At 36.3% G+C, this 27,010-nt stretch overlaps 1 protein-coding gene across 6 annotated transcripts in view; it reads right to left on the reverse strand.

Moving 5' to 3' along the window:
- Positions 1-27,010, reverse strand: part of OXSM (3-oxoacyl-ACP synthase, mitochondrial) — a 215,589-nt gene that overhangs the window by 61,366 nt on the left and 127,213 nt on the right. The window contains exon 7 of one of the 6 annotated variants that reach the window (XM_074195670.1): positions 17,797-25,435. The exons of the other annotated variants lie outside the window; for them this stretch is intronic. The gene's annotated coding sequence lies outside the window, so the exon portion shown is untranslated. Of the gene's footprint in view, positions 1-17,796; positions 25,436-27,010 lie in introns of those variants that run through there. 6 annotated transcript variants of the gene reach the window in all.

Genomic DNA, 27,010 nt, shown 5'->3' on the forward strand with positions numbered 1-27,010 from the left:
ATAGCAACTCTTTCATGGTAGCAAAGATTTGGAAATTCAAGGTATACCCAACAATTGGGGGTTGTCTAAACAAGCTATGGTATAGAATTGACTTGGAATACTAACTATTATGCTATAAGAAATGATAAGCATTATAGTTTCAGAAAACCTGGGAAGACTTATATGACCTAATCCAAAGTGAAGTGAGCAGAATCAGGAGAATATTGGACCCAGTAAGGGCAATATTATAATAATGATCAATTGTAGAAGACCTAGCTATTCTGATCAAAGCAATAATCCAAATTGCAAAGGACCTATGATTAAAAAATGCTTTCCACCACTAGAAAGAGAACTGATGATCACTGAATGCAAATTGAAACATATTTTTTTACTTTTTCTTAGGGTTTGTTGTAGTTGTTGTTACCTGTATTTTCTTTTGCAATATGACTAATGTGAAAATGTGTTTTGCATGACTACAGAGGTATAATTGATATCAATTTGCTTGCCTTCTCAATAAGGTGGTGAAGGGACAGTAAGAAAAGAGAATCTGGAATTCAAAATTTTTAAAATATGAATTTTTAAAAGCATTTACATGTAACTGAAAAATATTTAACAAATCAAATAAATACATGAATACCTGAGGATATGTAATACACACACACATACACACATATATATGAAATAGTGAAATAGCACATTTTAAACCAAAGGATAGTTTGAGTCTCTACCTCTACCTTGTCCCTATCCATATGACCTGCAGAAAGTATGTTCATCTTTCCAGACCTCAATTCCCTCATTTGGAAAAAGCTAGCTGTACTAAACGGTCTCTTAATTACCTTACAATGCAACATCCTATGATCCTGTAAATAGGCTACAAAAGGGGTTCCTAAAAAGGGGTGTGCATCAATGAAGTGCTAAAACTGATTCATACTAGCTTAAGCATTTTATATCTCTCAGATCAGCAAATGCTATACATCAGGTCTTGATTTATTCTTTTGTTGATTGACTAGACTTGAAAAGATAAGAAAGAAAATGTTAATAATACATACACTTAAAAAGATGTTCTACATTTTGTTTCTGGAAAGCCAGGTCTTAAATATCTATTACCACACTCCTGCATGTAGCCTCAATGAGGCTGAGATGTCTGTCAAGGGGCAAGATGAATATTTGATAAATAATGTTATGAGCCTATTGAAACTAAGTAATTTATTTTATTTCTTCTGTACATATACATGGTAAATTCTAGAATGTATTTCCTTTCATATAGATTGGGAATATTGAATGTATTTCTTATAAATGTAATGATGACAAAAGCTCAGCATGTATACAGTGCTGTAAGCTTACAAAGTGCTTTTCCCATGTTATCTCAGTTGACTTCACAACTGTGTGATGAAGACACTATTACTATGTCAATGTTTCTGAGAAATAGAGAGTTACCCATAACACATAAAATGAGTTGCTTAGGTAGTTTAACCGCCATAGTGTCAGAGGCTGAATTTGAACCCAGCAAAGCCCCCTGCTCACTGTGCCACACTGCACTGTACTTCTTGAATTTAACCAAACTGAGAGCTGACCATCTGAGTGACACACTATACCTATAGGCTGGCTGCTCATAAGCTCAAAAATAGGCTATTTGACTTCTTTACAACTATCATGGAGCAGTCCAAAGCAATGCAGAGAAGAAAATACAATAAGACATGCATTTGCTGACATACATTCCAAAAACAAATTGATTTTTGAAGACTTTGACATGATAAACTGAAGGGAAAGAGACAAAGAGAACCTATCAAACTCATTTGATTCATATTCTCTTGGTTTTCATTTCCCTTTCATATATGCTGCTAGAGCAGCCCTCAGGAACTGATATTTTAAATGGTCATATTTCATTATAGGGATATCACTCTGCACCTAGCACTGGGAATTGCTCCTGCTGCTCTGCTGAAACTCAGTCACTGGCACTTCTACAAATGAATAAGTGCCAAGTCATATTTTTGCAAGGATTGACCATATTTAATTCAACTGGATATCAGAAAGAAATAAAATTCATGTACTAAGGCTATAAGTATGAAGCTAGTAGAAAAAATCATTGGATCTTAAAGCAGCCTACCTAGGGCTGAAAAGCAGTGTGGGAATTTAGAATCAGAAATTCTGGGTTTGAATCCCAGTTATTCGTGAGCTTAGGCAAGTCACAACCCCTCTGGACCTCCACTGACTTATTTGTAAGTGAGAGGTCTTAGCCTATGATCAATTTCATCTAATTTTTCAATCAAGCTATTTTATTTATTTTGTGATTTTTATCCTATTAATCAATCTAGGCTTGTTAATTTGATTGACTTGAGGGCCTTCTTTGTACCAGACACTGTTCTAGGTCCTGGAGATACAAATACAAAGTGAAATAATCCTTACTAAAAGGGAGTTTATATTCTAATGAGAGACAAGTTCAATAAATATAAATATATTGTGCATAAAAATACATAGTTATAACATATTACACATTATCTATGATTATATATAATATATTCTGTATTAAAATATTCAGTAAAATAATAATTTAAAATATATTTTTGATCCTACACAGTCCCTGCATCTTAAGTATGTTCAGGATATGTTTCCTCAAAGTAAGCAGTCAGTGCAAAATCCAGGAAAAAAATAGGTAAGACTAGGGAACAATAATGAGCAGTGAAAAGATTCGGTAAAAGATCTCGGCCATCTACCACAGGATCAGACCAATATTCTTCAAGATTGTCAACCTTAATGAGGAAAGAGACAGCTTTTGCCCTTCTTGGGGTGCACAGCACTTCACACAGACTGCCATATAGTAAATACTTAATAAATGCTTGCTGACTGGACTAAAGACACCCTGTGATCTCATGCAACACTTCGCAAATGTATATTTCAAAAGTCTTTTGAAATATACATTTGCGAACTGTTGGAGAACAAAAGATCTTCTGGGCTTTTAGATATGATGAAATTATAGCCATTGCTTTTTATGATATAAGGAATGGAAGGTCATTATGACAGATTTTGCTATCATTGTTATTCATAAGATCATAGAACTAGAGTTGGGAGGAACTTCCAGGGCTATTCAGTCTAACCTTATCATTTTTTCCAGATAAGGAAACTGAGACAAAGGGAAGTGAAATGACATGCCAAAAGTCACAAGATGAGATTTGAACTCATATTCTCAGGCTTCAGAATCAATGCTCTTTTCCTTTGTACCACTGAATGTCAAAAACCTTTTATCTCTGGGACTTCAGTACTGGTTACCTGGGGAAGGTGGGCTCAACTGTTATGCTACCAGAAAGGTAAAAGATTGTACAACCTGGAAGGTGTGAAATTATCACTAGAGGAATATGGTCTATTCTAATATGGGAGGAAAAGGAAGGGAGGAAGGAAGGAAGGAAGGAAGGAAGGAAGGAAGGAAGGAAGGAAGGAAGGAAGGAAGGAAGGAAGGAAGGAAGGAAGGAAGGAAGGAAGGAGAGGGAGGAAGAAGAGGGAAGAAGGAGAGGGAAGGAGGGAGGAAGAAAAGAAAAAAGGAGATTCCTAGTCCTGAATCCATATCATTGCAAATACTTAAATTTATCATTCTTTTTGGTCTATGGCAACAAGTTCCAATAAGTGTTTATGTCAGAAGTGTGTAACCAGTACCAGAGATGATGAAAATAAGGTTATACATCCCTTAGAAACCCTCATCCATTCCTTCCACCAACCATTTTGAAAGAAATTGACAGCATGCACCAAGATAAAGATAGATTTGGGAAGGCCATAATTTCCCCCCAAATGTCCTTGATTCATCTAAATTGGAAACCATTATGCACCTAGGTGTCTCAGTGGATATTTTTGCCTCCATTTCATCTGCAAAAAAAAATGAACTGGAAAAGGAAATGACAAATAGAATCTTTGCCAGGAAAAGCCCAAATATGGTCGAAGAGAGTCAGACATAATTGAAAAGACTCAACAATATATATTATCATTTGAACTAGGCAATCAAGTATTATCTAGTACACATCATTTGGGAACTTATTATAAGGCATAATCAATTATATATATATATATATATATATATATATATATATACTATATCAACTGTATGCAATTGAATTCTCTAAAATATATGGGTAAAAAATATTTTTACACTATTAATTTGGTAGTGCACCCTTAGTTCTTATAGAGGCTGTGAGGCTGTGAGAGGAAACATCAACATAGAGCCTATAAAATACTCACAGATTGCAAATTAGTACACTTAAAATTAACTTCATAGAAGTTCTGATTTCTCTTTCTTCTTTACCATGGATTCTTATGTGGTTAGTTTTCATTTTATTAACTTTAGTGACTATATGGTATAAACAAATATGGAATTGTCTAGAGAGGCCATTAATCATCTGTATGGACTTGACTTCAAACTAGCCACTTTTTGATTACATCTTCAACTGAATTTTATATAGACTCCTAAGAATATTGTCAGGAACAACCGATTCATTGAAGGTTGCTTTAATGTCAGAGTTGAAAGGTCCCTTAGCTGTCTTCTAATCCAATCTCTTCATTTTATAAATCAGGAAGAGACTAACAAATTTGCACAGATAGTCATCAAGTCACTACAGTGGGACTTAGATCTCTTGATTACCAAGTTCTCTCCACTGTCCCCTGATTGTATCTCACTGACTATAAAGAATTAGGTATTTATACTCACCATCACTCACTATTCACCACTATTTCCATTTCTATCCAGACTCTGCATGCATATGATTTCACAATGTCTCTCTCATGCCCTCTAGGTACCAACAAAACTGGCTTATTTGATATTCCTTACAGGTGACCTTCCATCACCTACCTTGTTTCTTAGAAGACCCTGGTGGCCCATCCTTAAGAATATCTTAAAATGTCCTCAAAATGACCTCTTAAAATCCTTTCTTCAAGGAGCAGCCCCATTTTTTATTTTTAAAAAGTTTTCAGGGCAGCTAGGTGGTGCAGTGGATAGAGTACTGGGCCTGGAGTCAGGAGTACCTGAGTTCAAATCCATCCTCAGACACTTAATAATTACCTAGCTGTGTGGCCTTGGGCAAGCCACTTAACCCCGTTGCCTTGCAAAAAAAAAAGTTTTCCTTTTCATCTTTCCTCAATTGTTAAAAGAATTACTTCATATTTAATTTGCATGTATTTTATACAGATTTATCTAAGTACATTATTTTTAACTCCAGTAGAAATGAAGCTCCTTCAGGGCAGAAACTTTTCATTTTTCCTTTTCCCCCCCTTTTTTCCTTTGTCCCCAACAATAGAACAAAACTTGGAAAATGCTTGTCAATGAACGAATAAGTGGATGACTTCTCTCCAAAGACGTTTGTTCCCAGAGACTTCTCAGAGCTCAGAACTTCACCATTTCATGCTGATGTTGCTGTTTGAGGGTGGGTCCAAAACCACAACTTCTGTGCTCTGTTATGAAAGATGTCTTGGTCTGATATTAGAACTCACTCTCCATATAAGCAATGTGGAATTGATTCCAGAGATCTGAACTTGAGCCTCCCTGCCTCCCCCCACAATGAGTTGACCACAATATTATTATTCTCAGTCTTTCCATGTAATTCAGGCATTTATTGATGATGATAATGATGATGATGATGATGATGATGTTTGTCCTTCGCTCTCAAAGAAGACCATGACATCAGGCATGACAAGCTCATGAATTGAATTTGAGTGAGGGGGGTGCTGTGCTAAGTCACCAGCCTCACTTTCTCCTCCATATCCATCTGGGTCCAGTGACCAGACATAAATCAGGATGATAGGATATGGTCCTGGATGCAAGGCAATCAGGGTTGAGTGACTTACCCAAGGTCACATAGCTAGCAAGTGTCAAGTGTCTGAAGCTGGATTCAATCTCCCATCTTCCTGACTAAAAAAAGTCAGTGCTCTATCTGCTGAGTCACCTAGCTGCCCTCAAGCTTTTAGAAATGACCTACTATGTGCCAGGCATCTTGCTTGGCAATAGGGATACAGAATCAACATTCAAATAATTCCTGTTCTCAAAGAGCTTACATTATCCAGGGTGACTAGGGTAATAGGGACATAGATAAGTATATACAAAAGAATTTAGGAGGCAAGCACTAACAAATGGGGAATCAGAAAGGGCCTTGTGGATGAAAAAGCATTGGATGAAGTTTTTTCAGTAACCCCTAACCAATGTTTAACACCAACCCACTAGTTACTCTACTGATTCACCTTTTTTTCTCATGATTCTGTTTGACCAACTCAATAACCTCCTGATTGCCACAATCCTGACCTTCTCAATTTTTACCCCTCCAAAACACACAACCAGCCCAGCATAATAGTTTCACTGGCCCTTATGTTGTGGCTAAACAAACTGTTTCCCCAAGGTATTAACTCACCTCCCACTCCTACAAACATGTCAAAGTGTGGCATCATCCTTGGATTGATCTGCCTTTATCTCCATAGTCAATAATCTTTATCTCCCTCAAAAACCAGTTGGAAGGCCAGCACCTCACAAAGCCTCCCTGGGTTTCCTAGAAGAAACTGTTTTCTCCCTTCTTCACATTCCCTAGAGCTCCATGTCTAGCTTTCTCTTTTACCACCATCATACCCTCCCTTTTATTTTATCTTAGCTGGCTTGATGGCCTCCATAATCTAAGGACCTTGAATCTAAGGATCTCTGAAAAGTCACTTTGTATCTACTTATTTCCTACCTTAGAAAATATAAACTCCTTGAAGGCAGAGGATGCTTTATTTTTGCGTCTTTTTAAATAATGACTAATAAATGCATATTGAATAAATACATTAATTGAAGGTAGGAATTGTGTGTTATTTTTTTAAATTGTATCCCTTATGCTAAAGGTGGCAAAGTAGGTCAATCAATCAATAAAACATTAACTAAGCACCTACTATGCCCCAGATGGATTAAGCATTGGTAGATGCTTATAAATATTTGTTAGGTTAAGTCACATTTCTGTATTAACCTAGAAACCTCACTGTTTTCCCAAATTTCTCCATTTCATTTGATGGTACCTTTTACTACATAGCAATAATAAAATGAGACCAGGATGCTATCCTAGCACCACACTGATGTGGCTTTTAGTTAATTAGTCCTGAAAAACTGTCCTAAAGAAATTAATGCTTCATAAAATCATGGAAGCCAGATGCTAGACTTAATAGGGGTCACCAAATGGCTTACCATATGTTCAAGAAGAGTTGAAGGGGCCTGTAAATCAAACAGTGCTTGCATTTTCAGACGCCAGTTTGGCATGATGTTTTATGTCTAATATTAGGCTTCAGGGCCAAGTGCCATGGATCATGCAAGAGATTCAATCAACTTAGAAATAACACCAACCTCCCTCCCTGAGCATGAGGTTGTGCATTCTCAGCTTCGGCATATGCAAAAATCCTCACCAAGTATTATTATGGATAAAATGGAGAGCAGACCCATGATGTTACTTTGGACCTTGCCTCCAAAATGAATTACAATTCATATTAAGTAAGCTGAAAAGAATACTGACTCTTTACTAGCTAGACCATGGCTTTCACATCCCCAGTATTTCATGATGAGATCATAAGATCATATTTGAAAGTTGAAAGTTACCCTAGAAGCCATTAAGTTCAACCTCCTCATTTTACAGTGGAAAAAAAAATTAAGTTAAAACGATTAAACAATTTGTCCAAGGTCACACAGCCAGGAAATATCTGGGGCTGGACTTGAATGTGACTATTCAGAGATTCAGGAACAGGAACTTCCTTAAGTAATCAAGAAGCATTTATTAACCACTTACTGTGTACCAGACATTGCTAAATGCTGGGGATACAAAGAAAGACAAAACAAAGCTGTTGCCATCACAGTCTAAAGGGGAGAAGACAACAAGGGAACAATTATATAAAAACAAGAGATTTTATATATATATATATATATATATATATATATATATATATATATATATATATATATATACAGAATAACATGGAATCCTATAGGGAAGGCACTAATTTTGAGGGGGGACATGAAAGGATTCCTAAAGAAAGTAAAATATGAATGTAGCCAGGGGAAGCAGAAGATAGAAACAAGAAGGGATAAAATTCCAGACATATGGAACAGCAAGTGAAGAAAGTACTTGACAAAAGTAGTTACATATCTATGGCTTATATAAAAGGGAACTATTTAATAAGAATTTCATTATCCCTGTCATAGCTCTTTTGAGTAACTCTTTTGAAATGTATTGAAATAAATGTATATGATAAGCATGGGGGTACAGGAAACAGGCTAGATGGAAAACCCATCCTTGGATGCATCTGAAAGCTCCCCGATATGGGTTCTCTCTTCAAGAGACAGATTGCAATGCATCTGTGCTTCATCATCCTGTGAGAGACTATCTGTATAGTCTTGGATATCTTCCAAAGGTGGCTTACCCAATAAGAGGGAGAAATTCCGCTAGATTTCTTAACATTGTATGAGAATAATGAAGCATGGTTGCTGCTTAGTGACCACCCCTTGTTCTCACAATATGATTTGACCACCTCCTTCTTCCAGATAATGTGTGACATTCAGGCAACCAATGAGTGTTTATTAAGCACCTACTTTGATTCAGATATTATGCTATACATTGGTTATACCCAAAAAAAAAGCAAATAGAAGTCCTTGCTCTCAGGGTCATATTTTAATGGGAGATGCAAACCGCAACAACCATTTGCATCCAAGATATAGACACAGAAGATGGACGATCATCTCAGAGGGCAAAATTTTGCCCTCTGAGATGATATATTATCAAATAAATTCTCTATTGGCCCCTGAGCTGTGCTTTGAAAGAAGTTAAGAATTCCAAGTGGCAGAGATGATAAGGGAAAATATTGCAGATTTGGGAGGGAGGGGCAACCTGGATAAAGACAGGAGGAAGGAAATGAAATATTGCCTACAGAGGACAACAAGGAAGTCAGCTTGCTTAGAATATATGTGGTATATGAGGGAGGACAAGAAAAAACCTCATAAAAGCAAATAGTATCCTTCTTTTGAATGCTAAGTTGTTTCTCCTTTTGCAGAAAATGGGCTGCCTTTTTACACAGAGGTAGTTATTGTGAACAAGTTAAGAAGTGATCTGGCCTCATGCTAATGCCTCTAAAACATAGTCACTACACGGAGAAGGCTGATTCAACCAACATGTTTTCCATTGTTTATCAGACTATTCCATTCCTTCTCACTGGTAAACGTCCCTAGTAGGGGCATTCTCTTTTGACTTAATCAAAAGCTGATCAGTAAAACACATTTCCCAACCATAAGCCCAGTCAGCAATAAAAATCAATCTCTCTTGAATGGTCATCTGGCACCTGCTCTCACTGCTTGAGTGCCCACATCTGTATTCTGGAGCATCTGTCCTGAAAGACAGCCTTCATATGGCCTTTGGGATACCTGCTGTTGGTCTATTTGATTGGTGTTCCAGAGGATAATTCTTAATGGTAAGAAATGACTTATTTAATGATAAGGAAAGGTTTCAGGGCCTTCAGGTAAGCCATTGTTGTGCCTGTGTTTTCTCTGATTGAACATTCATAATCTTCAAGGGAAAAATGTATCATGTGTAATGGGAATAGCAGGACTTTGCACCATTATCTCAATTGTAATCTCAAACCTCATTTGACTCAAGATTCCTGCAGCAGTATTGGGGTGGGGGGGTGTAGGGGAGAGGTGGTGGGTATGAGATGGGGAATACTATTTGACCAAGTGTAGCCAACCTCCTCTCCCAGTACTTTTATTAATGAACACTCTATGTGCCAGGCAAAACAGACTACTAGCCATTCTTCAAACTCAACCCATCTTCACGTTGTACTAGATACCTAAAAGGTTTTCCTTGTCTATCTATATCTAGAAAAAATATTTTCCTGGCCTTTGAGTCCCAATTCCATAGAGTCAGAGAGGGTCAGCAGCATCTAATAAAAGTAACTGACATTTAAATAACTTTTTGTTTACATTTTCTTTTTACTTAATTTTACTTTAATTTTTATTTTCTTCTTTAATTAACATGCGTTTTCTCTCACCCCTGTCACTACCCCAGCCCTTCATTGAGGAGAAACATAACCTTTTTTTTAGATTTTTTTCAAGGCAATGGGGTTAAGTGGCTTGCCCAAGGCCACACGGCTGGGTAATTATTAAGTGTCTGAGGTCAAATTTGAACCCAGGTACTCCTGACTCCAGGGCCAGTGCTCTATCCACTGCGCCACCTAGCTGCCCCTAAACATAACCCTTTATAACAGCTATCCACAATCAAGTGAAATAAGATTATATATTGACCATGCTCAAAAAATATATATTTCATTGTGCATATCGTATCCATCACCTCTCTGTCAAGAGGTGGTTAATCTAGGTCATTATCAGTCTTTTGGAATCATAGTTGATCATTGCATTAATCAGAATTCTTATATCTTTCAAAGTTTTTTGTCTCTTCAAGGTTGTTTTTATATTAATTTCTCTGAGAATTCTGGTTATTTCAGTCTTCATCAATACATAGATGTCTTTTCAGGTTTCTCTGAAACCAACTCTTTTGACATGTTTTAAGGTAAAATAGAATTTCATTATATATATTTACTAAAATCTGTTCAACTATTTCTCCATCTGGAGAAGTGGCTGAACAAATTGTAGTAAATGATAAATAGCATGATACATAATATATGAATGGACACCCAGTTCCTTAACACTAAAAGTTAAGTCAACAAACATTTATTAACCATTTACTAATACAAGGTATTGTAATAAGTTCTAAGAATACAAATACAAACAAAAAAGAAAAACAATACCAATCCTCAAAGAATTTACGTTCTTTTTTAAATTATTTTTTGGGGGGCAGCTAGTTAGCGCAGTGGATAGAGCACTGGCCCTGGAGTCAGGAGTACCTGGGTTCAAATCCGGCCTCAGACACTTAATAATTACCCAGCTGTGTGGCCTTGGGCAAGCCACTTAACCCCATTTGCCTTGCAAAAAAAAAAAAAATTAAGGCAATGGGCTTAAGTTACTTGCCAAGGTCACACAGCTAGGCAATCATTAAGTATCTGAAGTCAGACTTGAACTCTGACTCCAGGGCTGGTGCTCTAACCACTGCACCACCTAGCTGCCCCAAGAGTTTATATTCTAAGGAAGAAATAGGGTACATAAAACGGAGCTGAAAAGCAGGAGGTAAAGAGATATCTGGAGAATCAGACCCAGAGTCAATAAGAGTTAAGGTATGAGTTTGGCCTGGGAAGTCCCTTAAAATGGAGGTTCCAGGAAGAAGTCATTCATCCAAGAAAGGGAAGGACCATGATGGGGAAAGAATCTTCTATAATGAGAAGGTTAAAAAATAGAAGACACAGTGCAGAGTGAGAAAGCTGCTAGGACATTGAGGAAGTGTCTGGGGAAACAGGAGAAGACAAAGAAGAGCTGAAATCTTATAAATATTTGTGTACACGTAAATCATTTTCCTCCTTTGATCTATTTCGAGCAAAAGTCTAGGAAAGGTATCATTGTATAAAAGGGTTGCAGAGTATTAGTGACTTGAGCTCATAATTCCAAATTGCTTTCCAAAATGGCTTGGCCCAATATACAATTCCACCACCAATGCACTAGTGTGCTTATTTTCCCAAAGCTACTTCAACAATTTTTTTGCAATTTCTGTCAATCCAATAAGGAAGAAGCATATGTTACTTTGCTAAAATTTGCATTTCATTTAATATTTAGTCATTTGGAGTTTTTTTTCATATAGTTGTTGGTAGCTTAAATTTCTTCCTTTGAGAACTTACCTTTTCATATCTTATAATCAGTGATCAATTAGAGAATGGCTCTAATTTTTATAAATTTGATTCAATTCATCATATGGCCTGAAAAATTAAACCTTTATTAGAGAAACTTGTCATAAAGATTTTTGCCCCAGCTAATAGCTTCCCTTCTAATTTTAGTTGCATTAGTTTTGTTTGTCCAAAAATTTTTCAGTTTTACATATCCAAATTGTCCATTTTATCTTCTGTGATCCTCTCTATCCTTTGCTTAGTCATGAATTCTTTCCCTATGCATAGATCTGAAAAATATATTACTTCTTATTTCCTTAATTTATTTATGATGTTACTTTTTACATACTTCATCTTACAAGCCCTGAAGTCACTTGCAATCCAAGTATCTCCATCTTTCAGGTGAGGAAATTGAGACTCAAAGAAATTAGGTGACTTTGGTCAAGGTCACAGAGATAGTAAGTATCAAAGACAAGATTTGAATTCAGATCTTCCTACCTCCAAGTATAGTTTTCTCCCACTATACAACTCTACCTCTGATCTGCTTTAGCTCCAGAATTCTGCAAACAAGGAAAGGTTCCAAGAGATAAGTCTTCCATGAAACCATCCCTTTAGACTCTGGCAGGAAGTGATCCCTCCTTTCTTCATACTCCCATATATATTTCTATTTCTTCCAGACACTTAGCATGTTCTGCTTTGTAACCTTTCTCACATCCAACCCCTCAATTTGTTGCTTTGCGTTATGAATCTGAATGTTCCATGGGAAAGAATGCTATTTCCCACAAAGTCCAGGGTCTGGTGTATGATCCAGGAGCAAAAATCAGATTACAAAGATTCTAACCCTAGCTACATTTTTTAAGTTAGAAAAATGTCCCATCTATTCATTGTTCATTGCCATTGTTACTTCCTGTTCCATAGGACCAAGGGCATAAGTATGAGATTGAGAAGGATAAGGAACAGCAATGCGCCAGTTGTGAAGGTTTATGTATCTTTAGACATCATTAATAGAAATGTCTTGGGAGTTTTTTTTTCCTTAAAAACATGAGAAATAAAGTAGGTGATCTCTAAGGTCCCATTCAATCTTGCCTAATCTATGTTTTTTCTCCAAAATTAGCATTTTTAATTTGCAAGCATGCATAATTTTTCAGCAATCATGCCCCATCCTGGACAGATAAACAACTGCAACTCAACCCAAAATGTTTCCCCAAACTTCCCTACTTCCTCTTTTCTCTTCACTTTATTTTGTTTCTCCCTTACTTGTAGCTTAATGGACAGAGTGCTGAGATTTAGGACTAGGAAAACTCAGGTTCAAATGCTGCCTCTGAGACTTATTGGCTGAGCAATTCACAGTGAAGCACTCAGCCTCTCTGAGACTCAGTTTCCTAATCCTTAAAATGAGGCTAATACCTAGACAGCCAACCTCATTTGAGACAATTCAAATCAACCTTCATTGATTAGGTGTCCAGTTTGTATGAGAGGCTTTGCTGGAAATACAAAGATAAAATGAGATAGGACCTACTCTCAAACAATTCACATTCTATCAGGGGAAAAAAAAACTCATCCTGATTATGGTTTAGGAATAAGGACAAAATCCATAATTTCACTATCATAGAGATACAAAGCTGTTATGAAGCTCAAATAAAATAAGTATAAAGGATAAAAGGATATATAAGGATATATATGGATAAAAGTACTTGGCAAACCTTAACCCTTATATGCCAATTGTGACTTCTGGTGCTGTTACTATTCAGCAGTCACAAGTCTAGTGATAATTTCATTTCCTGAGACTTTTATCATATCCCTGAGTTGCTCTTGCAATGTTTATTTAATGATGCAGGAGTATACTGGTAAATGTTTAATTAACTAGTTCTCTGGAAGGAAAAAAAATCACATATACACACACACACACACACACACACACACAAACATTTCGTGATGTTTTGACTAGCCTAAGAGGTAGAGTTGCACAAAGTTGTCAGTCTCACTCTCTTTTGCAAAGGCATCAGACTCCAGTGGCAAGATCAAAGTCAAGATGCCATGGATGATTTAGCATCTTTGATGTCTAACCAAGCTCCAATAGTTCCATAGCTTATGACTGTGGAAACAATTTTTTTTCATCTCTCCTTTGGTCCTGAGAAAGTCTTCATCCTCTAACTCACCAACTATGCCACCTAGCTGCCCTGCCTGGCACATGGTAGGCATGTCATAAATGCTCATTGGTAACTAGCATACAACATGCCAATATTTCTACCAGAAAGCTATCACAAGATTCTACTATACTTAGAGGCATTGTAGCAAAATGGATAGAGGACTGGACTTGAAACCAGGAAGATCTGAGTTCAAACCTACCAACTGACATACATTTTTGAGCACTTTCTTCTATGAAGGAATTTCTGTCCTGTCTGGGGAAAGAAATATCCTGTTGGCATAGGGATGGGGACTAGACATGTAATTTCACCAAAAGAACCTCCTTGGTGAGGAAGCACCATGTCATGTAAGGTCAGATAGAGTTTGTAAAATTATGGGGTTTTCTTCAGTTATGGATCCAGATCTTCCTGACTCTGGATACCTCCCTTTTTGCCACGCTGCTCCTCCCATATCCTGATTCTGATTCATCTTAGCTGTGTGTTTTTAGGCAAGTTAATTAACCTCTCAATGTTTTAAGCTATTCTCCCAGTGTATAAATAGGAAAGGATCAACTTGTTCCAGTAAAGAATTTCCTTACTGAGACACTGAAAACACCAAAGAAATTATGGCCCTAGTCCTTATCAATATGGATGGAATGAGGACTCAAAGGGGAGACCATTTGCTCATGTCTATAAAATTAGGAGCTGGATTAGAGAATTTCTGAGAAGCCTTCCAGCTCTGACATTCTGCAATTCTATGCCTTATATATTATTTTCTCAGGTTTCTAAGAAGATAAAAATAAGTAACAATTTCATTTCAACTTACTTTCCCAAGATCAGAGTTAATTTTATTAAGGGTCTTGAAAGTCCCTCCTTTAATTGCCTAAATGTCTATGATTGGTGCTAAGAGCTAACATTAAACATTAGTTTATTTCCTCCAGAGACATAAAAAGAAGTAGTGAGTATACCAGAATCATTTTATTTGCCGATGATAGAAAGTCTAATGGGAAAAATAAATCTTCCAAGACATTGCATGCATTCAATTCACCATGATGGCCTTAAGAAGTATATTCATTTAAAAAACTAATGGAGAAAAATCAGACCTATTGCTCATATGGGTGGGTTTTTTCAACCTTTTAAGCCACTATTTTATATGGACTTAGGGAATCAATAACTTTACACAGAATGGCATTCAATATATATTGTAGTGGAAAGAACCAGATTGGGGGCAAGAGATATGAGTTCAAACCAAAAGAGAGATTTGATTTAGGGACAGAATAATAAATGTAACATTAGAAAATTGAATTTGACTCCTTTTTTTAGATATAAAGAACCTGAGGGCCAGAGTGATTGTGACTTAACAAGAATTCTGTAGCCAATAACCATATGAGGGAGAATTTGAATTCAGATCTTCCTGACTTCGAGTCTAATACTCTTCCCACTATTCTAAATGGGTTTGGATTATAATTTAAAGCTGGAATTGACCTTTGTGGTCATCTATCACAAATGCTTCTTTTTAGAAATAAGGAGACTAAAGGCCACAGAGGTGACATGAGAACCCCCAGAGAGCCAAGGAAAAAAAAGAAAAAGGAAAAAAATAATCTGGGATTTGAGTCTAGGACCTCTGACTCCCAATCCCATGCACCCTCTCAAATCCAGAGAGAAGAAATAGGAGTAATCTTGTTTCATAATTTTCTTCTTCAAATACTCTCTAAAACTGAACTTTTAGCAGTTTCCTATGCACAATATTCTAAATGTACCTTTGACCTACTGATATCACATACCTGGAATTCTAACCCTCTTCATCTCCTTCTTTTTATAATAGCATTCTATTTTTTCCCAATTGCATATAAAGATAATTTTCAACAATCATTTTTATAAGATTTTGAGTTCCAAATTTTTCTTCCTTCTTTCCTTCCCTCCCTCCCCAAGACAGTAGGCAATCTGATATAAGTTATACACAATCATGCTGAACAGATTTCCATATTAGTCATGTTTTAAAAAAAAAGAATCAGAACAAAAAGGAAAAAACACATGAAAGAAAAGAATTAGTACATTTGAATTAATGAAAAAAAAATCAAAGAGAGGTGGCCTAGCTGTACCAGATCCAAAATTATATTAGAAAGCATCAGTCATCAGAACTGTTTGGTACTGGCTAAGAAATAGAGTGGTGGATCAGTTGAAATCATTAGGTTCAAAGGAAACAGTAGTAAATGACTATAGTAATCTGCTGTTCAATAAATCCAAAAAGTCCAGTTTCTGGAATAAAAGCTCACTTTTTAACAAAAACTGCTGGCACAATTGGAAGATAGTATGGCAAAAACTAGGCATAGGCCCATATCTCACACCCTATAACAAGATAAGATCAAAATGGATACAGGATTTAGTCATAAAAGGCAATACCTAAGCCAGTTAGGAGAACAAGGAATAGTTTATCTATGGAAAGGGGAAGAGTTTATAACCAAAGAAGAGATAGAGAACATTACAAAATGCAAAATAAATCATTTTAATTACATTACATTAAAAAGGTTTTGCACACATAAAATCAATGCAACAAGATTAAAACGAATTCAGTAAGTCTGGAAATAATTTTTACAGTTAGCTTCTGATAAAGGATTCATTTCTAAAATATACAGAATTGAGTCAAATTTATAAGAATACAAGTCATTCCCCAAATGATAAATGATCCAAAGATATAAACAGCCAGGTCTCAGATGCAGAAATTAAAGTTATTTATAGTCATATGAAAAAATGCTCTAAATCATTATTGATTAGAGAAATGCAAATTAAACCAACTCTGAGATACCACTTCACATTTATCAGATTGGTCAATATGACAAAAAAGGAAAATGAGCAATGTTGGAGGGAATGTGGGAAAACTGAGGAACTAATGCATTGTGAACTGATCCAACCTTTCTGCAGAGCAATTCGGAACTGCACCCAAAGGGTAACAAAACTGTGCACACTCTTTTATCTAACAATCCCACTACATATTTATAATCCAAAGAGATTCCAAGAAAGGGTAAAAAATCCACACGTACAAGAATATTTATAGCAGTTCTTTTTGTAATGGCAAAGAATTGGAAACTGAGGGGATACCCATCAACCGGGTAATGGCTGAACAAACTGAAATATATAAATGTGATGGAGTACTATATTGTTCTCTAAGAAATCATGAGGGGAGGACTTCAGAAAATCCTGAAAAGGTTAGGATAAGCTGATGCTGAGTGAAGTAAGAGAATCAGAAAAAATTACACAAATAGCAACATTGCATGATGATTAGCTATGATGGACTTGCTCATCTACTTAGTAGAATAGTCAAAAGCAATTCTAAAGGTCTTGTGACAGAAAATACATCTGCATCAGAGAAAGTCTGAATGCAGATTAAAGATTACTATTTTAATTTTTCTTAATTTGCTTTCTGTTTTATGGTTTCTCTACTTAAGTTTTTTTTTACTTGATCCTTCTCTCACAACATGATTAATATGGAAATATGCTTAACATAGTTATACATGTATAACCTATATTAGATTACTCTTTGTCAGGGAGGGGAGGGAGGAAAGGGATAAAGGGAGAAAAATGTGAAACTCAAAATCTTACCAAAAATGATTGCTAAAAACTATCTTTGCATGTAGTTGAAAAAATAAATAAGTAAAATAATAATAGAGAAAAAAATAGTACATCTCAGGTATCACCTTTATTTCTTTTACATAAGTCTTTCTCTCCCCTTCCCTTTCCCCTTACTAGTCTCTGTCTCTCTCTGTCTCTGTCTCTGTCTCTGTCTCTGTCTCTGTCTCTCTCTCTCTCTCTCTCTCTCTCTCTCTCTCTCTCTCCCCTCTCTCTTCTCCTCCCATCCCCTTCCTCTCCCCTCCCCACCTCTCCCCACCCCTCTCCTATCCTTTCCTCTCCTCTGTGTGTATGTCTCTCTCTCTCCTATTTTTATCATTTGGATCATATTTTGTATTTACTCATCTGGTTATATTTTTATTCCCCTCCCCCACCCAGTATATGTCCCTTGAGGCAGATACTGCTAGGGTTTTTCTTCAGCTTCACAATGTCTTGCACATAATTGCTCAACTGTTTTCAGTCCAGTTCAACTCTTCCTTATCTATTTGGTATTTTCTTGGCAAAGACACTGGACTGATTTATCATTTCCTTCTCCAACTCAATTTATAGATGTGGAAACTGAGGTAAACAAGGTTAAGTAACTTGCACATAGTAGGCAATTAATAAATGTTTGGCTGGTAGAATTTCTTTAAATCACCCTATTTTCTTATATTTGGAAATTAAATCTCAAAATATTTCTCTTTCCCTATTAGTCTTTAAAAGTATTTAATGCATTTTAATTTATTTGATTATTAGTAAACAGGTATATAACTTTGAATATCAGAAAAAAAGATGATCATTTAACTTTATGTTTTATGATAAAAAATCCTGGAACTATTCTGCATAGGATGTTAATGTATGAGCATGAATATCTGAAATCAGGGAAATGCTGATCCCTGTAAATAATATGAAGTGTTCAAGGTTAATTACCATAACTGTTTTTCAGCTCAACTCATCCATGCTCTGATGAAGAGGATACATATTTTTCACAGCATTAACAAATTTGCACAAAATGAATCCAAATAAAGATAATCTATCTTTCTTTAGATCTAGTTCTGAGTGTACATGAGCCATTATCAGGTTGAGAAATTGGCATTCTTGATCATTCATCTCACACATTGCCAAAATGATGAACTTAACCTCTGGATAGACTAATTGCTTCATGGACTATCCAGAGGATCCTACAAGTCAGCCCAGAATGGAAGAATTACCTCAATTACTGCACAAGGGACCATACCTCAGCATTTTGTCTTCTTACCTATTACTAGGATTCCCAATGGGATGGAGAATTTCAGTTGCAAACCTGCTAAACATTTCTAGGGATAGTCATCCTTTGAGAGGACCCCAAAACAAGATGAACAATACTGTACCTGCAAAATGACCCAGAAAAGCTCCGCTCTGCCCAGTAGTAACTCCCAAGCCCTCTCTTATCTGAGGATATATCACAACCATAATGACTTTAGCCCCAAATCCAATTCAATTCTTTAGTAATCAACTTCCATGCTCAAGACATTGTGTTCAGTGCTAGAGATACAAAAGATAAAAATGAAATCCTTGTGCTCAGAGAGAAGACATTCTTCTGGAGGAGATACAACAAAAAAAGTAAAATAAGGACATTTGGGTAAAAAAAATACAATTTGAGTAAAAAGGAAGCCTCAACAACAAGGGAGTTCAGGAAAAACCTTGCTAGAGTTAACCTAATTGGCACTGGCCCTCTAAGTCCTGGAAGTCTTCATAGAAGAAAACTGTGGATCAAGTCTCAGAGTTTCTATAAAATATGGAAAGAGTAGCAGTTTTCATGCCAGAAAGTCTGAAGAAAGGGAGGGAAAGGTCTATCCTATTCATTTAGCTTGGCAAAGTGAAACTCTTATAATGTTTTACATAGATCCACATCTCTGAAGGGACATGATGCAATTGAAATAAATGCATTTATCACAGCAAAAATAGCATACAAAGTTCAGAGAGTATTTGAACAATATTAAACTCAGTTTTGATTGTGATATTTAGTTTCGTTGATTGGGTGCAGTGAGAATTCAGAATCACAAAACTAAAATATGCTAAATTTATGGATTAGTACCTTAAAGAAAAAGAGTGACCACTGTTCCCTCATTTGTAAAATAAGAGAGTTGAACTTCGTGACTCCTTAAAAGGTCAAAGAAGGAAGTGGTCCAAAACATTCTATCACCAGAATAGCCAAAGCCAACAGAGGTGGCTATTTCCAAGGTAGAGAGTTTTCATCTAGGATGCAGTCCTATGAGCATAAGTGACCTTGGTCCCATATATTCTCTACACATATTCCCTCCCTCATTGGAAGTAGAATTTATAGAAAAGGAAAGTGTACCCCTGTACAGACAGGAGAATTTTCTTTGTTATTTATTTTGTTATACTTTTTAATTCAAGTGCCTTTTGCATCAAACTAGGTTTCATTGGTCTATTTAAAAAAAACTCATGTGCTGTAGTTTTGAATAGATGCTAACACAAAGCATGTCTTTTATCTAGGGTAGCTTTGTTTGAAGGGAGGCTGGCCTTCAAGACACAGATAATGCCATACCCATCTTTAATGTATCTATGACTCAACTCTCATTGTCCTTGAAACTCTTTGTAGTTCTGACCCTGATTCATCTAGTTTCTCCAGGAGCTCAAAAATAGTTTTGAATTTCTGTGCCTTGAACCCTTACTTTTATCTGGTCCCACATCCCCTTGGTGCCTTGGAACTTAGCTCTTTAAGATATGAGCTACCATTTCTTTTCCAGTAGTTCTGAATTTTGCAAGTGGAAGGGAGGAGTGGAGACAGAGTTAATTACCCTTTAAACATTTTTTTAAAATAATGATTAGTCATGAAGAGCCACTGTAACCATTTAAATCTAACTCCTTCATTCTATAACCTGGAGATCAAAGGTCTAACAAGCATGAAAGAAAGAGTTGGAAGGGACCCTCCAGCACAATGAGCCCACCGTTGTCACAGCAGTCCATGATCCTCATGCCCTATGATCAATGTCTGTTTTCTATGTGTTGTCTAACAAATTATCCACAATTTACATCTTCTGTGTATATTTTCTTAGGATGTCTATATCTGACCACAAAAGATAAGGAGCTTCAAGATCCAGAAATATAAACCAAGAATCAATCAATCAATCAAATGGCAAACATTTATTTAGCATTGACTATGAGACAGATATTGTGCTAGATCACAGAGATCCAAAGACAAAAATAAAACAATCTCTATTTTTTGCTAAGAGAGCTTACATTCTATCAAAAGAGGCAATGTGGAGGCAGCTAGGTGGTGCAATGGGTAGAGCACTGGTCCTGGAGTCAGGAGGACCTGAGTTCAAATCCAGCCTCAGGCACTTAATAATTACCTAGCTATGTGACCCTAAGCAAGTCACTTAACCCCATTGCCTAAATAAAAAAAAAATTGAAAAAGAGGCAATATGTACCTAGGGAACTATATTTAATATTCAAATAGATCTCAGGTCTCATTGATTCAAGAGGTCTCTCTAATGTTGCAGATCACAACCCATTCATACCTACTCATCCTGTGTTGTTCCTGTACTAGTTCATCCACATTTTTGCCATAGAGGAATCTACCCATCTTGCTTAAGCCTTGCTATTTTCTAACAACATCACAAGAGTGCTGCAGGGGTTCTCTGACCATCTATCTGGCATCCCTTGCTCCTATCACATGACTAGTCCATGTTCTTTTCTTGTCATACAATTCCTTGATGATACCTCCTGTCTCTTCTGCTTTAAAGCTCCTCTCTGGTCACATGTGGCAGCTTGTTCACATCTACCAGGAGGTTTTCCATTGCTATCTGTATGATGCTCATCTTTAATTCTTCAGAGAGAGAGTAAGGTTCCAGATCTCCTTGCCACACAGCAACATTGGTAAAATGTTTGTATGGAAAATTTAAGTCATTAAACATTTTTAATTGCTTTCAATGCTAAGCACTGGAGATAAAAATAAGGGGGAAAAGATAATCTTTCACTTCAGCGAGCTTTTTATCTAATTTGGGGAAGAAAAGATACAAAAGAAAGCTGACAAGGGGGAAACAATTTGGGGATATGGTAGAGTTCAATCTAAGGAATACAGCATATGGAAAATGAAGAGTTAGCTGACCTGTTAGCCCTCTCAAAATGGAGGTTCTTTCCTTTGCCCTCCAGTCCTACAATAAGAGAGGCAAAGGGTACTGAGGGTACTTTGAGGTATGAGTACAAAAGTTTGATGTGATCTCACAGGATGGGATTCTGAATGGTGAGCATTCCTGAGGGTATCATCATGGTAGCCTCCAGTCTAAGGAGTGTAACTGGTGAAAAAACAATGGATCTTTGCCCTTATAGGAAGCCAGAGGCCAGTTAAAGGGCTTTGCAATTTCCCAAAACAATCCAGTCCACTTGCCTCTTCACTTTCAATTCTCACTGTCTGTATCAGATATACATACTATTTGACAAATCCTATTATGAAGTCCATTCTGATTCAGGTTGACATCTAAGCTTCAGATACTTTGGGGTTGAACAAGTTAATTTTCTTTGAGTGATTATAGATCTTTTCCAAAAGGCTCTATATTGTGTTGGACCTTGATGAAGTGAACATATAGACATCCACAAACAGGAGTAGATGGAGGACCTTATTATCCATAGATAACCCTTTCCTGACTTTGCCATGGATTTCCTTCAAGGCACTAGTAAATACTTTAAATGAACATATATCTCCCTGTCTTATAATTTGCCTAGTTTATTATCAAAGAATCATTCATCAAATGTAGTTATTTCTGCTTTTACATCTTCCAAAGAATGTTGAATGAACTTGATATATTAATGAGAGATAACTTGCTGTAATTGAACATTTAAGACAGCATTTTGTCTAATGCTTTTTCATAATGACATTAAAACAATGAGATCTATTCAATACACCTTTCAATCAATTGTGAAATAGTAATGATGTGATCTATTATTGAATACTGCTTTGAAAAGTTTGCTCATTCCTTACTAATACCCTTATTGAGGATGCTCTCTGTCTGGGTAGAGATGACCCTCATGAAAAGTTTATATAAAAGGGATAGGTTAGTAGCTAATTCTGTTCTCTCAGTCACCTTTTTCGAATCAATAATGAATAAGATTTTTTTCTATTTCTTCTGAGCCTTCCCCTTCTTTAGTTACCTTGAAAATCAACTTCATCTAATTTTCTCCAATATCTCCAACATGGGTATTCCTCCTCCATGTATATTCAATCTAATCTTGATACTTTTCTCATCTTTGTTGTCATGAGTATCAACTTTTTGCTTCCTCTGTAAGTATCAAAGAGTGGTGGCTCCATTATCCTTGATGGAGCTTAATTTTTCAAGTCTTTTTCACATTTCTCATGCTTAATGCCTTCTTTCCATTTTTATCCTTGAATACCCTTGAAATGACTTTGATTAGTTTTATAACATCCCAAGATTCCTTTAGATTGATTTCATTCTCCAACACCTCTCTGATTTATGAAACAATACTGTTCATAATCATCCATCATGATTCTTTGTAAGATTTTAGAATCAAATTTATATTCTAACCCAGTGTTGCTTTTGGCAGCCATCTCTCTCCATTTGGCAAATGAATTAAATGTTTGCTTACGAGGGCATTTGGGGGCTCTTTGTTGTAGCAATTAATTTATATTGCCTGAACTTCTAGATAAAATTATTATAGCAGGTGTTGATGTCATTGCTGTTGCACTATATAAGTTACAAAGAATAAATACAAAATGAATACAAGTTAGGAAGCTAGGATATTAACACTCAGAGGAATGAAGAAAGAACTTAATTTAAACTGAGTCTTGAAGGAAAGGCATTCTATGTGACAGAAGAGAAGGGATGCTTCCTAGGCAAAAGGAACAGCCATAAGAAAAAGCAGAAAAGATAGGAGATGCAGTATTCTGTGTGAGGAGCAGCAAGGCCAGGTTGGCTGATACATAGAGCATGAATCTGGAATACTGTATTTGAAAGGTTGCTTGCTGCCTGCCTTACTCTTCCTCTAAGAGTTGATTCTTCTCCCTAAGGACTTGGTCACTTCAGAAATCATAATCTCCAACACAAAGGAGAGATTGATTTTAAAAACTTTTTCCATGACTTTCCATCCACCCTGGACTTCCACAGTTGGAAGTGAGAGAGAGAAAAGTTGGACTTATCTGAGTATATAGCTCATAGAGAAGTTGTGGGGAATAAGTTATCAGGATTAATACTGCACAAATTCTAATTTCCTTCCAGATTCAGTAAATCATATTTTATTCTACTTTCTGTCCCATAATGGATGAAAAATTTCATTCCTCAATTAACTCACCCCCAAGTGTCACTCAAATCCCCAGGTATCCTGTTGGTTGTTTTTCTTCATTGTATTTTCTCAGTATGCATTAACATTATCTTGAACGTGTTTATTTAAGGCTCCAGAGGGCAGTTTGGAAAGAGGGAGAAAAAAGACGACTATTATCTTGGTTTAGTACTGTCTGCTTAGAATATGGGTGACTTGGATCATCAACTGGTTATTTGTCAAAGTGATTTCTGCTAGTTTTACATTCCTGTGGACACACATATGGCTGTTCATATCCGGAAAATCCCATATCTCAGACCCAGTTTTAAATAAATGTGATGATGCTTAATAAATGTTTATTGATTCATTGATTTCTCCCCTCCATCCCATCTCCTCTGTATCCTTAAGATAACATGCTTATTAAAATCCATGTTTAATAAAAAGCTAATAGGGATATGTCAGATAGCCCTGAAGAGCCTCTCTTCTTTACTTTATGGGAGTCTTGAATCCACTTCTGCTCATGCCTTTCCCTCCCAGGTCCCAATCAGTTTAGCTTCTTGTCAATCATATCAGGAGATTTAATACTGCAATGAACCTTAAGAATTTCCAAGCCCAATCACCTCTTCTTACAGATGAAGAAACTGAGTCACAGAGATTTTAAGTGGTTTGTTTAAGGTCAAGGTTGAGGTCACAAGTAAGAATTAGCAGACCATCTTGCATATGATTTGCTCCTTCTAATAGCATGGAATTAGGAGGACTTGGTTTGCATTCTACAATGATATGTGATTGTATGAACTCAGATAAACCACTTAACCTCTTATAGTTTTTCAGTTAGCAAGTATTTGTGCTAGGAACAAAATGAAGGAAGTCTCTGTCCTTGAGAATAATATACTGAGAGGAATAAGATGTCAACAGGTAACCTCAGTTTCCTCATCCATAAATAGAAACAAGATACCTGTGATAATAACCTAAAAGGGGTCTTGGGAATATTAAATTAAAATAATATTATCTATGTAAAACATTTTGCAATTCTTATTATGGTATAAAAGTCTATTATTGTTATTTTGACTATGGTGTTCTCCATTCACCTTAAATTACCTTTTCTTAACTCCTTTGTTATTGTCTAATCTTTCCTATCACACTGGGGCCAAAAGTGAGGACTGCTTCCAGGGATAGGGGATTGGCTGCCTCCCAGAGTCCAAAGGTTATATTAACAGTGAATACATATTCTATAAACTATTGAAATTCAAATGTATAACTGTCACTTAGTTTCTTAGTTATTTGCCAAAGAGGATGAATGGTCCAACTGCAGCAGGTAGAACTTTCAAAAGCTTGTCACCATATGCTCACCCATGTGACATGGGACTGGGAGTTTGGCCCACTCAGTTTAAAGCACAATAGAACAGAACAATAAATTCTAATTGTCTAGCTGCCAGTGAGAGCCTCATGCTAACTTTCCATCCTTAAGAATATGGGAATATATTTTTAATCTTGTGGGAAAAGTTTATGAATCTGTCACTTCATTTTCTTCCCATCGAGTCAAATCGATATCTAGTGGTAGGGTTGCATCATTGTGAAATCCACAAACACAGTCAAGGTCACATGCTATTAGATTTAGAGCTAGAAAGATTACATTCAAATCTGAGCTCTCCAATTTACCATTTATGTGTTCTTGGACTCCTTCCTCTGAATATTAGTTTTTTCATCTGTAAAATAAGAGAATTGTACTAGAATAAAAAGTTTTTAATCTGAGGTCGTTAAGTACAAAATGGTGAAATATGACAGTCATTCAATCTGAAACCAGATCTACATTCAAATTGTCTAAAATAGGTGAGTGTCATAACTAGTATTTCAACCCAGATCATCCAACAAGTTCAACACTATTTCCACTGCAGCTTAATGGCATCAGATGATGACATCATTTAAATAAACACAAACAAGGGGGCAGCTAGGTGGTGCAGTGGATAGAGCACCAGCCCTGGAGTCAGGAGGACCTAAGCTCAAATCAGGTCTCAGACACTTAATAATTATCTGGCTATATGATCTTGGGCAAGTCACACAACCCCATTACCTTAAATAAAATAAAATAAAATAAAATAAACACAAACAATAAGTAATAAGGGCCCAGAACAGAAGAAAAGGAGAAAGAAATTTTTTGCCAAAATACATATTCATTCATTAAACCCATCATAAAACCCATATCTTAGTCTCAGGTTCTAATAATTCTCATGAACTAACACAATGGAGCTTAATTCCCCCTCCCTAGTCAATCTGCAAAACAAGAGATGAAGTGGAAGCCAGAGTCTGCTCTAAACAGATTAGAACTTCTGTTAGAGTAGGGAAAAGCAAATTCTCTAGGGAAGAAGGTCTGTGACATAACTAGTTGAAAGGATTGCATATAAGGAGGAGTTGGCTTTAACTCTTCTCCATCTTAGGTATTTATCCACAATGTATTTATAAATTAGTCCAAGAATAAGGTGTCAGGCATATTCCCAGGACCTGGGTGATACTTGAAGATTTAAAGAAGACATAAGGCTTCTAGTCTGTTTCTAATATCACAGTGTTTTTCCATTTCCTTTAAATCAAGAACCACTTGGGAAGAATGAATGAATGAATGAAAAAATTATGAAGGACTTCTCTCAGGACCAATCATTCTGCTAAGCACCAAAGAAGTCCTTATTTTTGAGTTCACATATAAAGGAGAGCAAAAATATAGAAAAGAGATGGCCTGGGAAGGGGTTTTGGTTCAGGAAATCACAAAACTGGTGAGTAAAACAGTCCTTCAACATTTCCTTTCCAGTGGCAATGGTAGTGCAGACTTAATTTCGTGGTGACAGAGAAAAAAGTACTAGAATGAAAATAAGAATGTATGATTGCAGGGAGTTCACAGTTGATTGACTAAGCACCCCTAGACCTGATCTCTGGAGGTCCAGTTGGCAGTGGGTTTTAGAAACAGGAAGAAAGATGACTGGGACGAAAATGAAGTTTCATGGTCTCAGTGAGTTGAACCATTCATTCATTCAACACATATCCAATAAGTGCCTAATATGGGCAATATGCTACATTGGGGATCATACACTTTAGGGTCACTAAATTTCTCTCAATGATCCAAAAGACCTGTGATTTCATTGGTTTGTATACTATCTCCATGGTTAATATTCAAAGCCCTTCCACACATTAATAGATAATTTCATGAGCTGCTATGATCAAAACAAAGCCATTGCATGGTGCCTTGCCTTCAAGAGATGAGCCTCTCTTGATTTATCTAGATTGATCCTCAG

Source organism: Macrotis lagotis, chromosome 7, assembly GCF_037893015.1.
Source record: "Macrotis lagotis isolate mMagLag1 chromosome 7, bilby.v1.9.chrom.fasta, whole genome shotgun sequence".
NCBI lineage: Eukaryota > Metazoa > Chordata > Mammalia > Peramelemorphia > Peramelidae > Macrotis > Macrotis lagotis.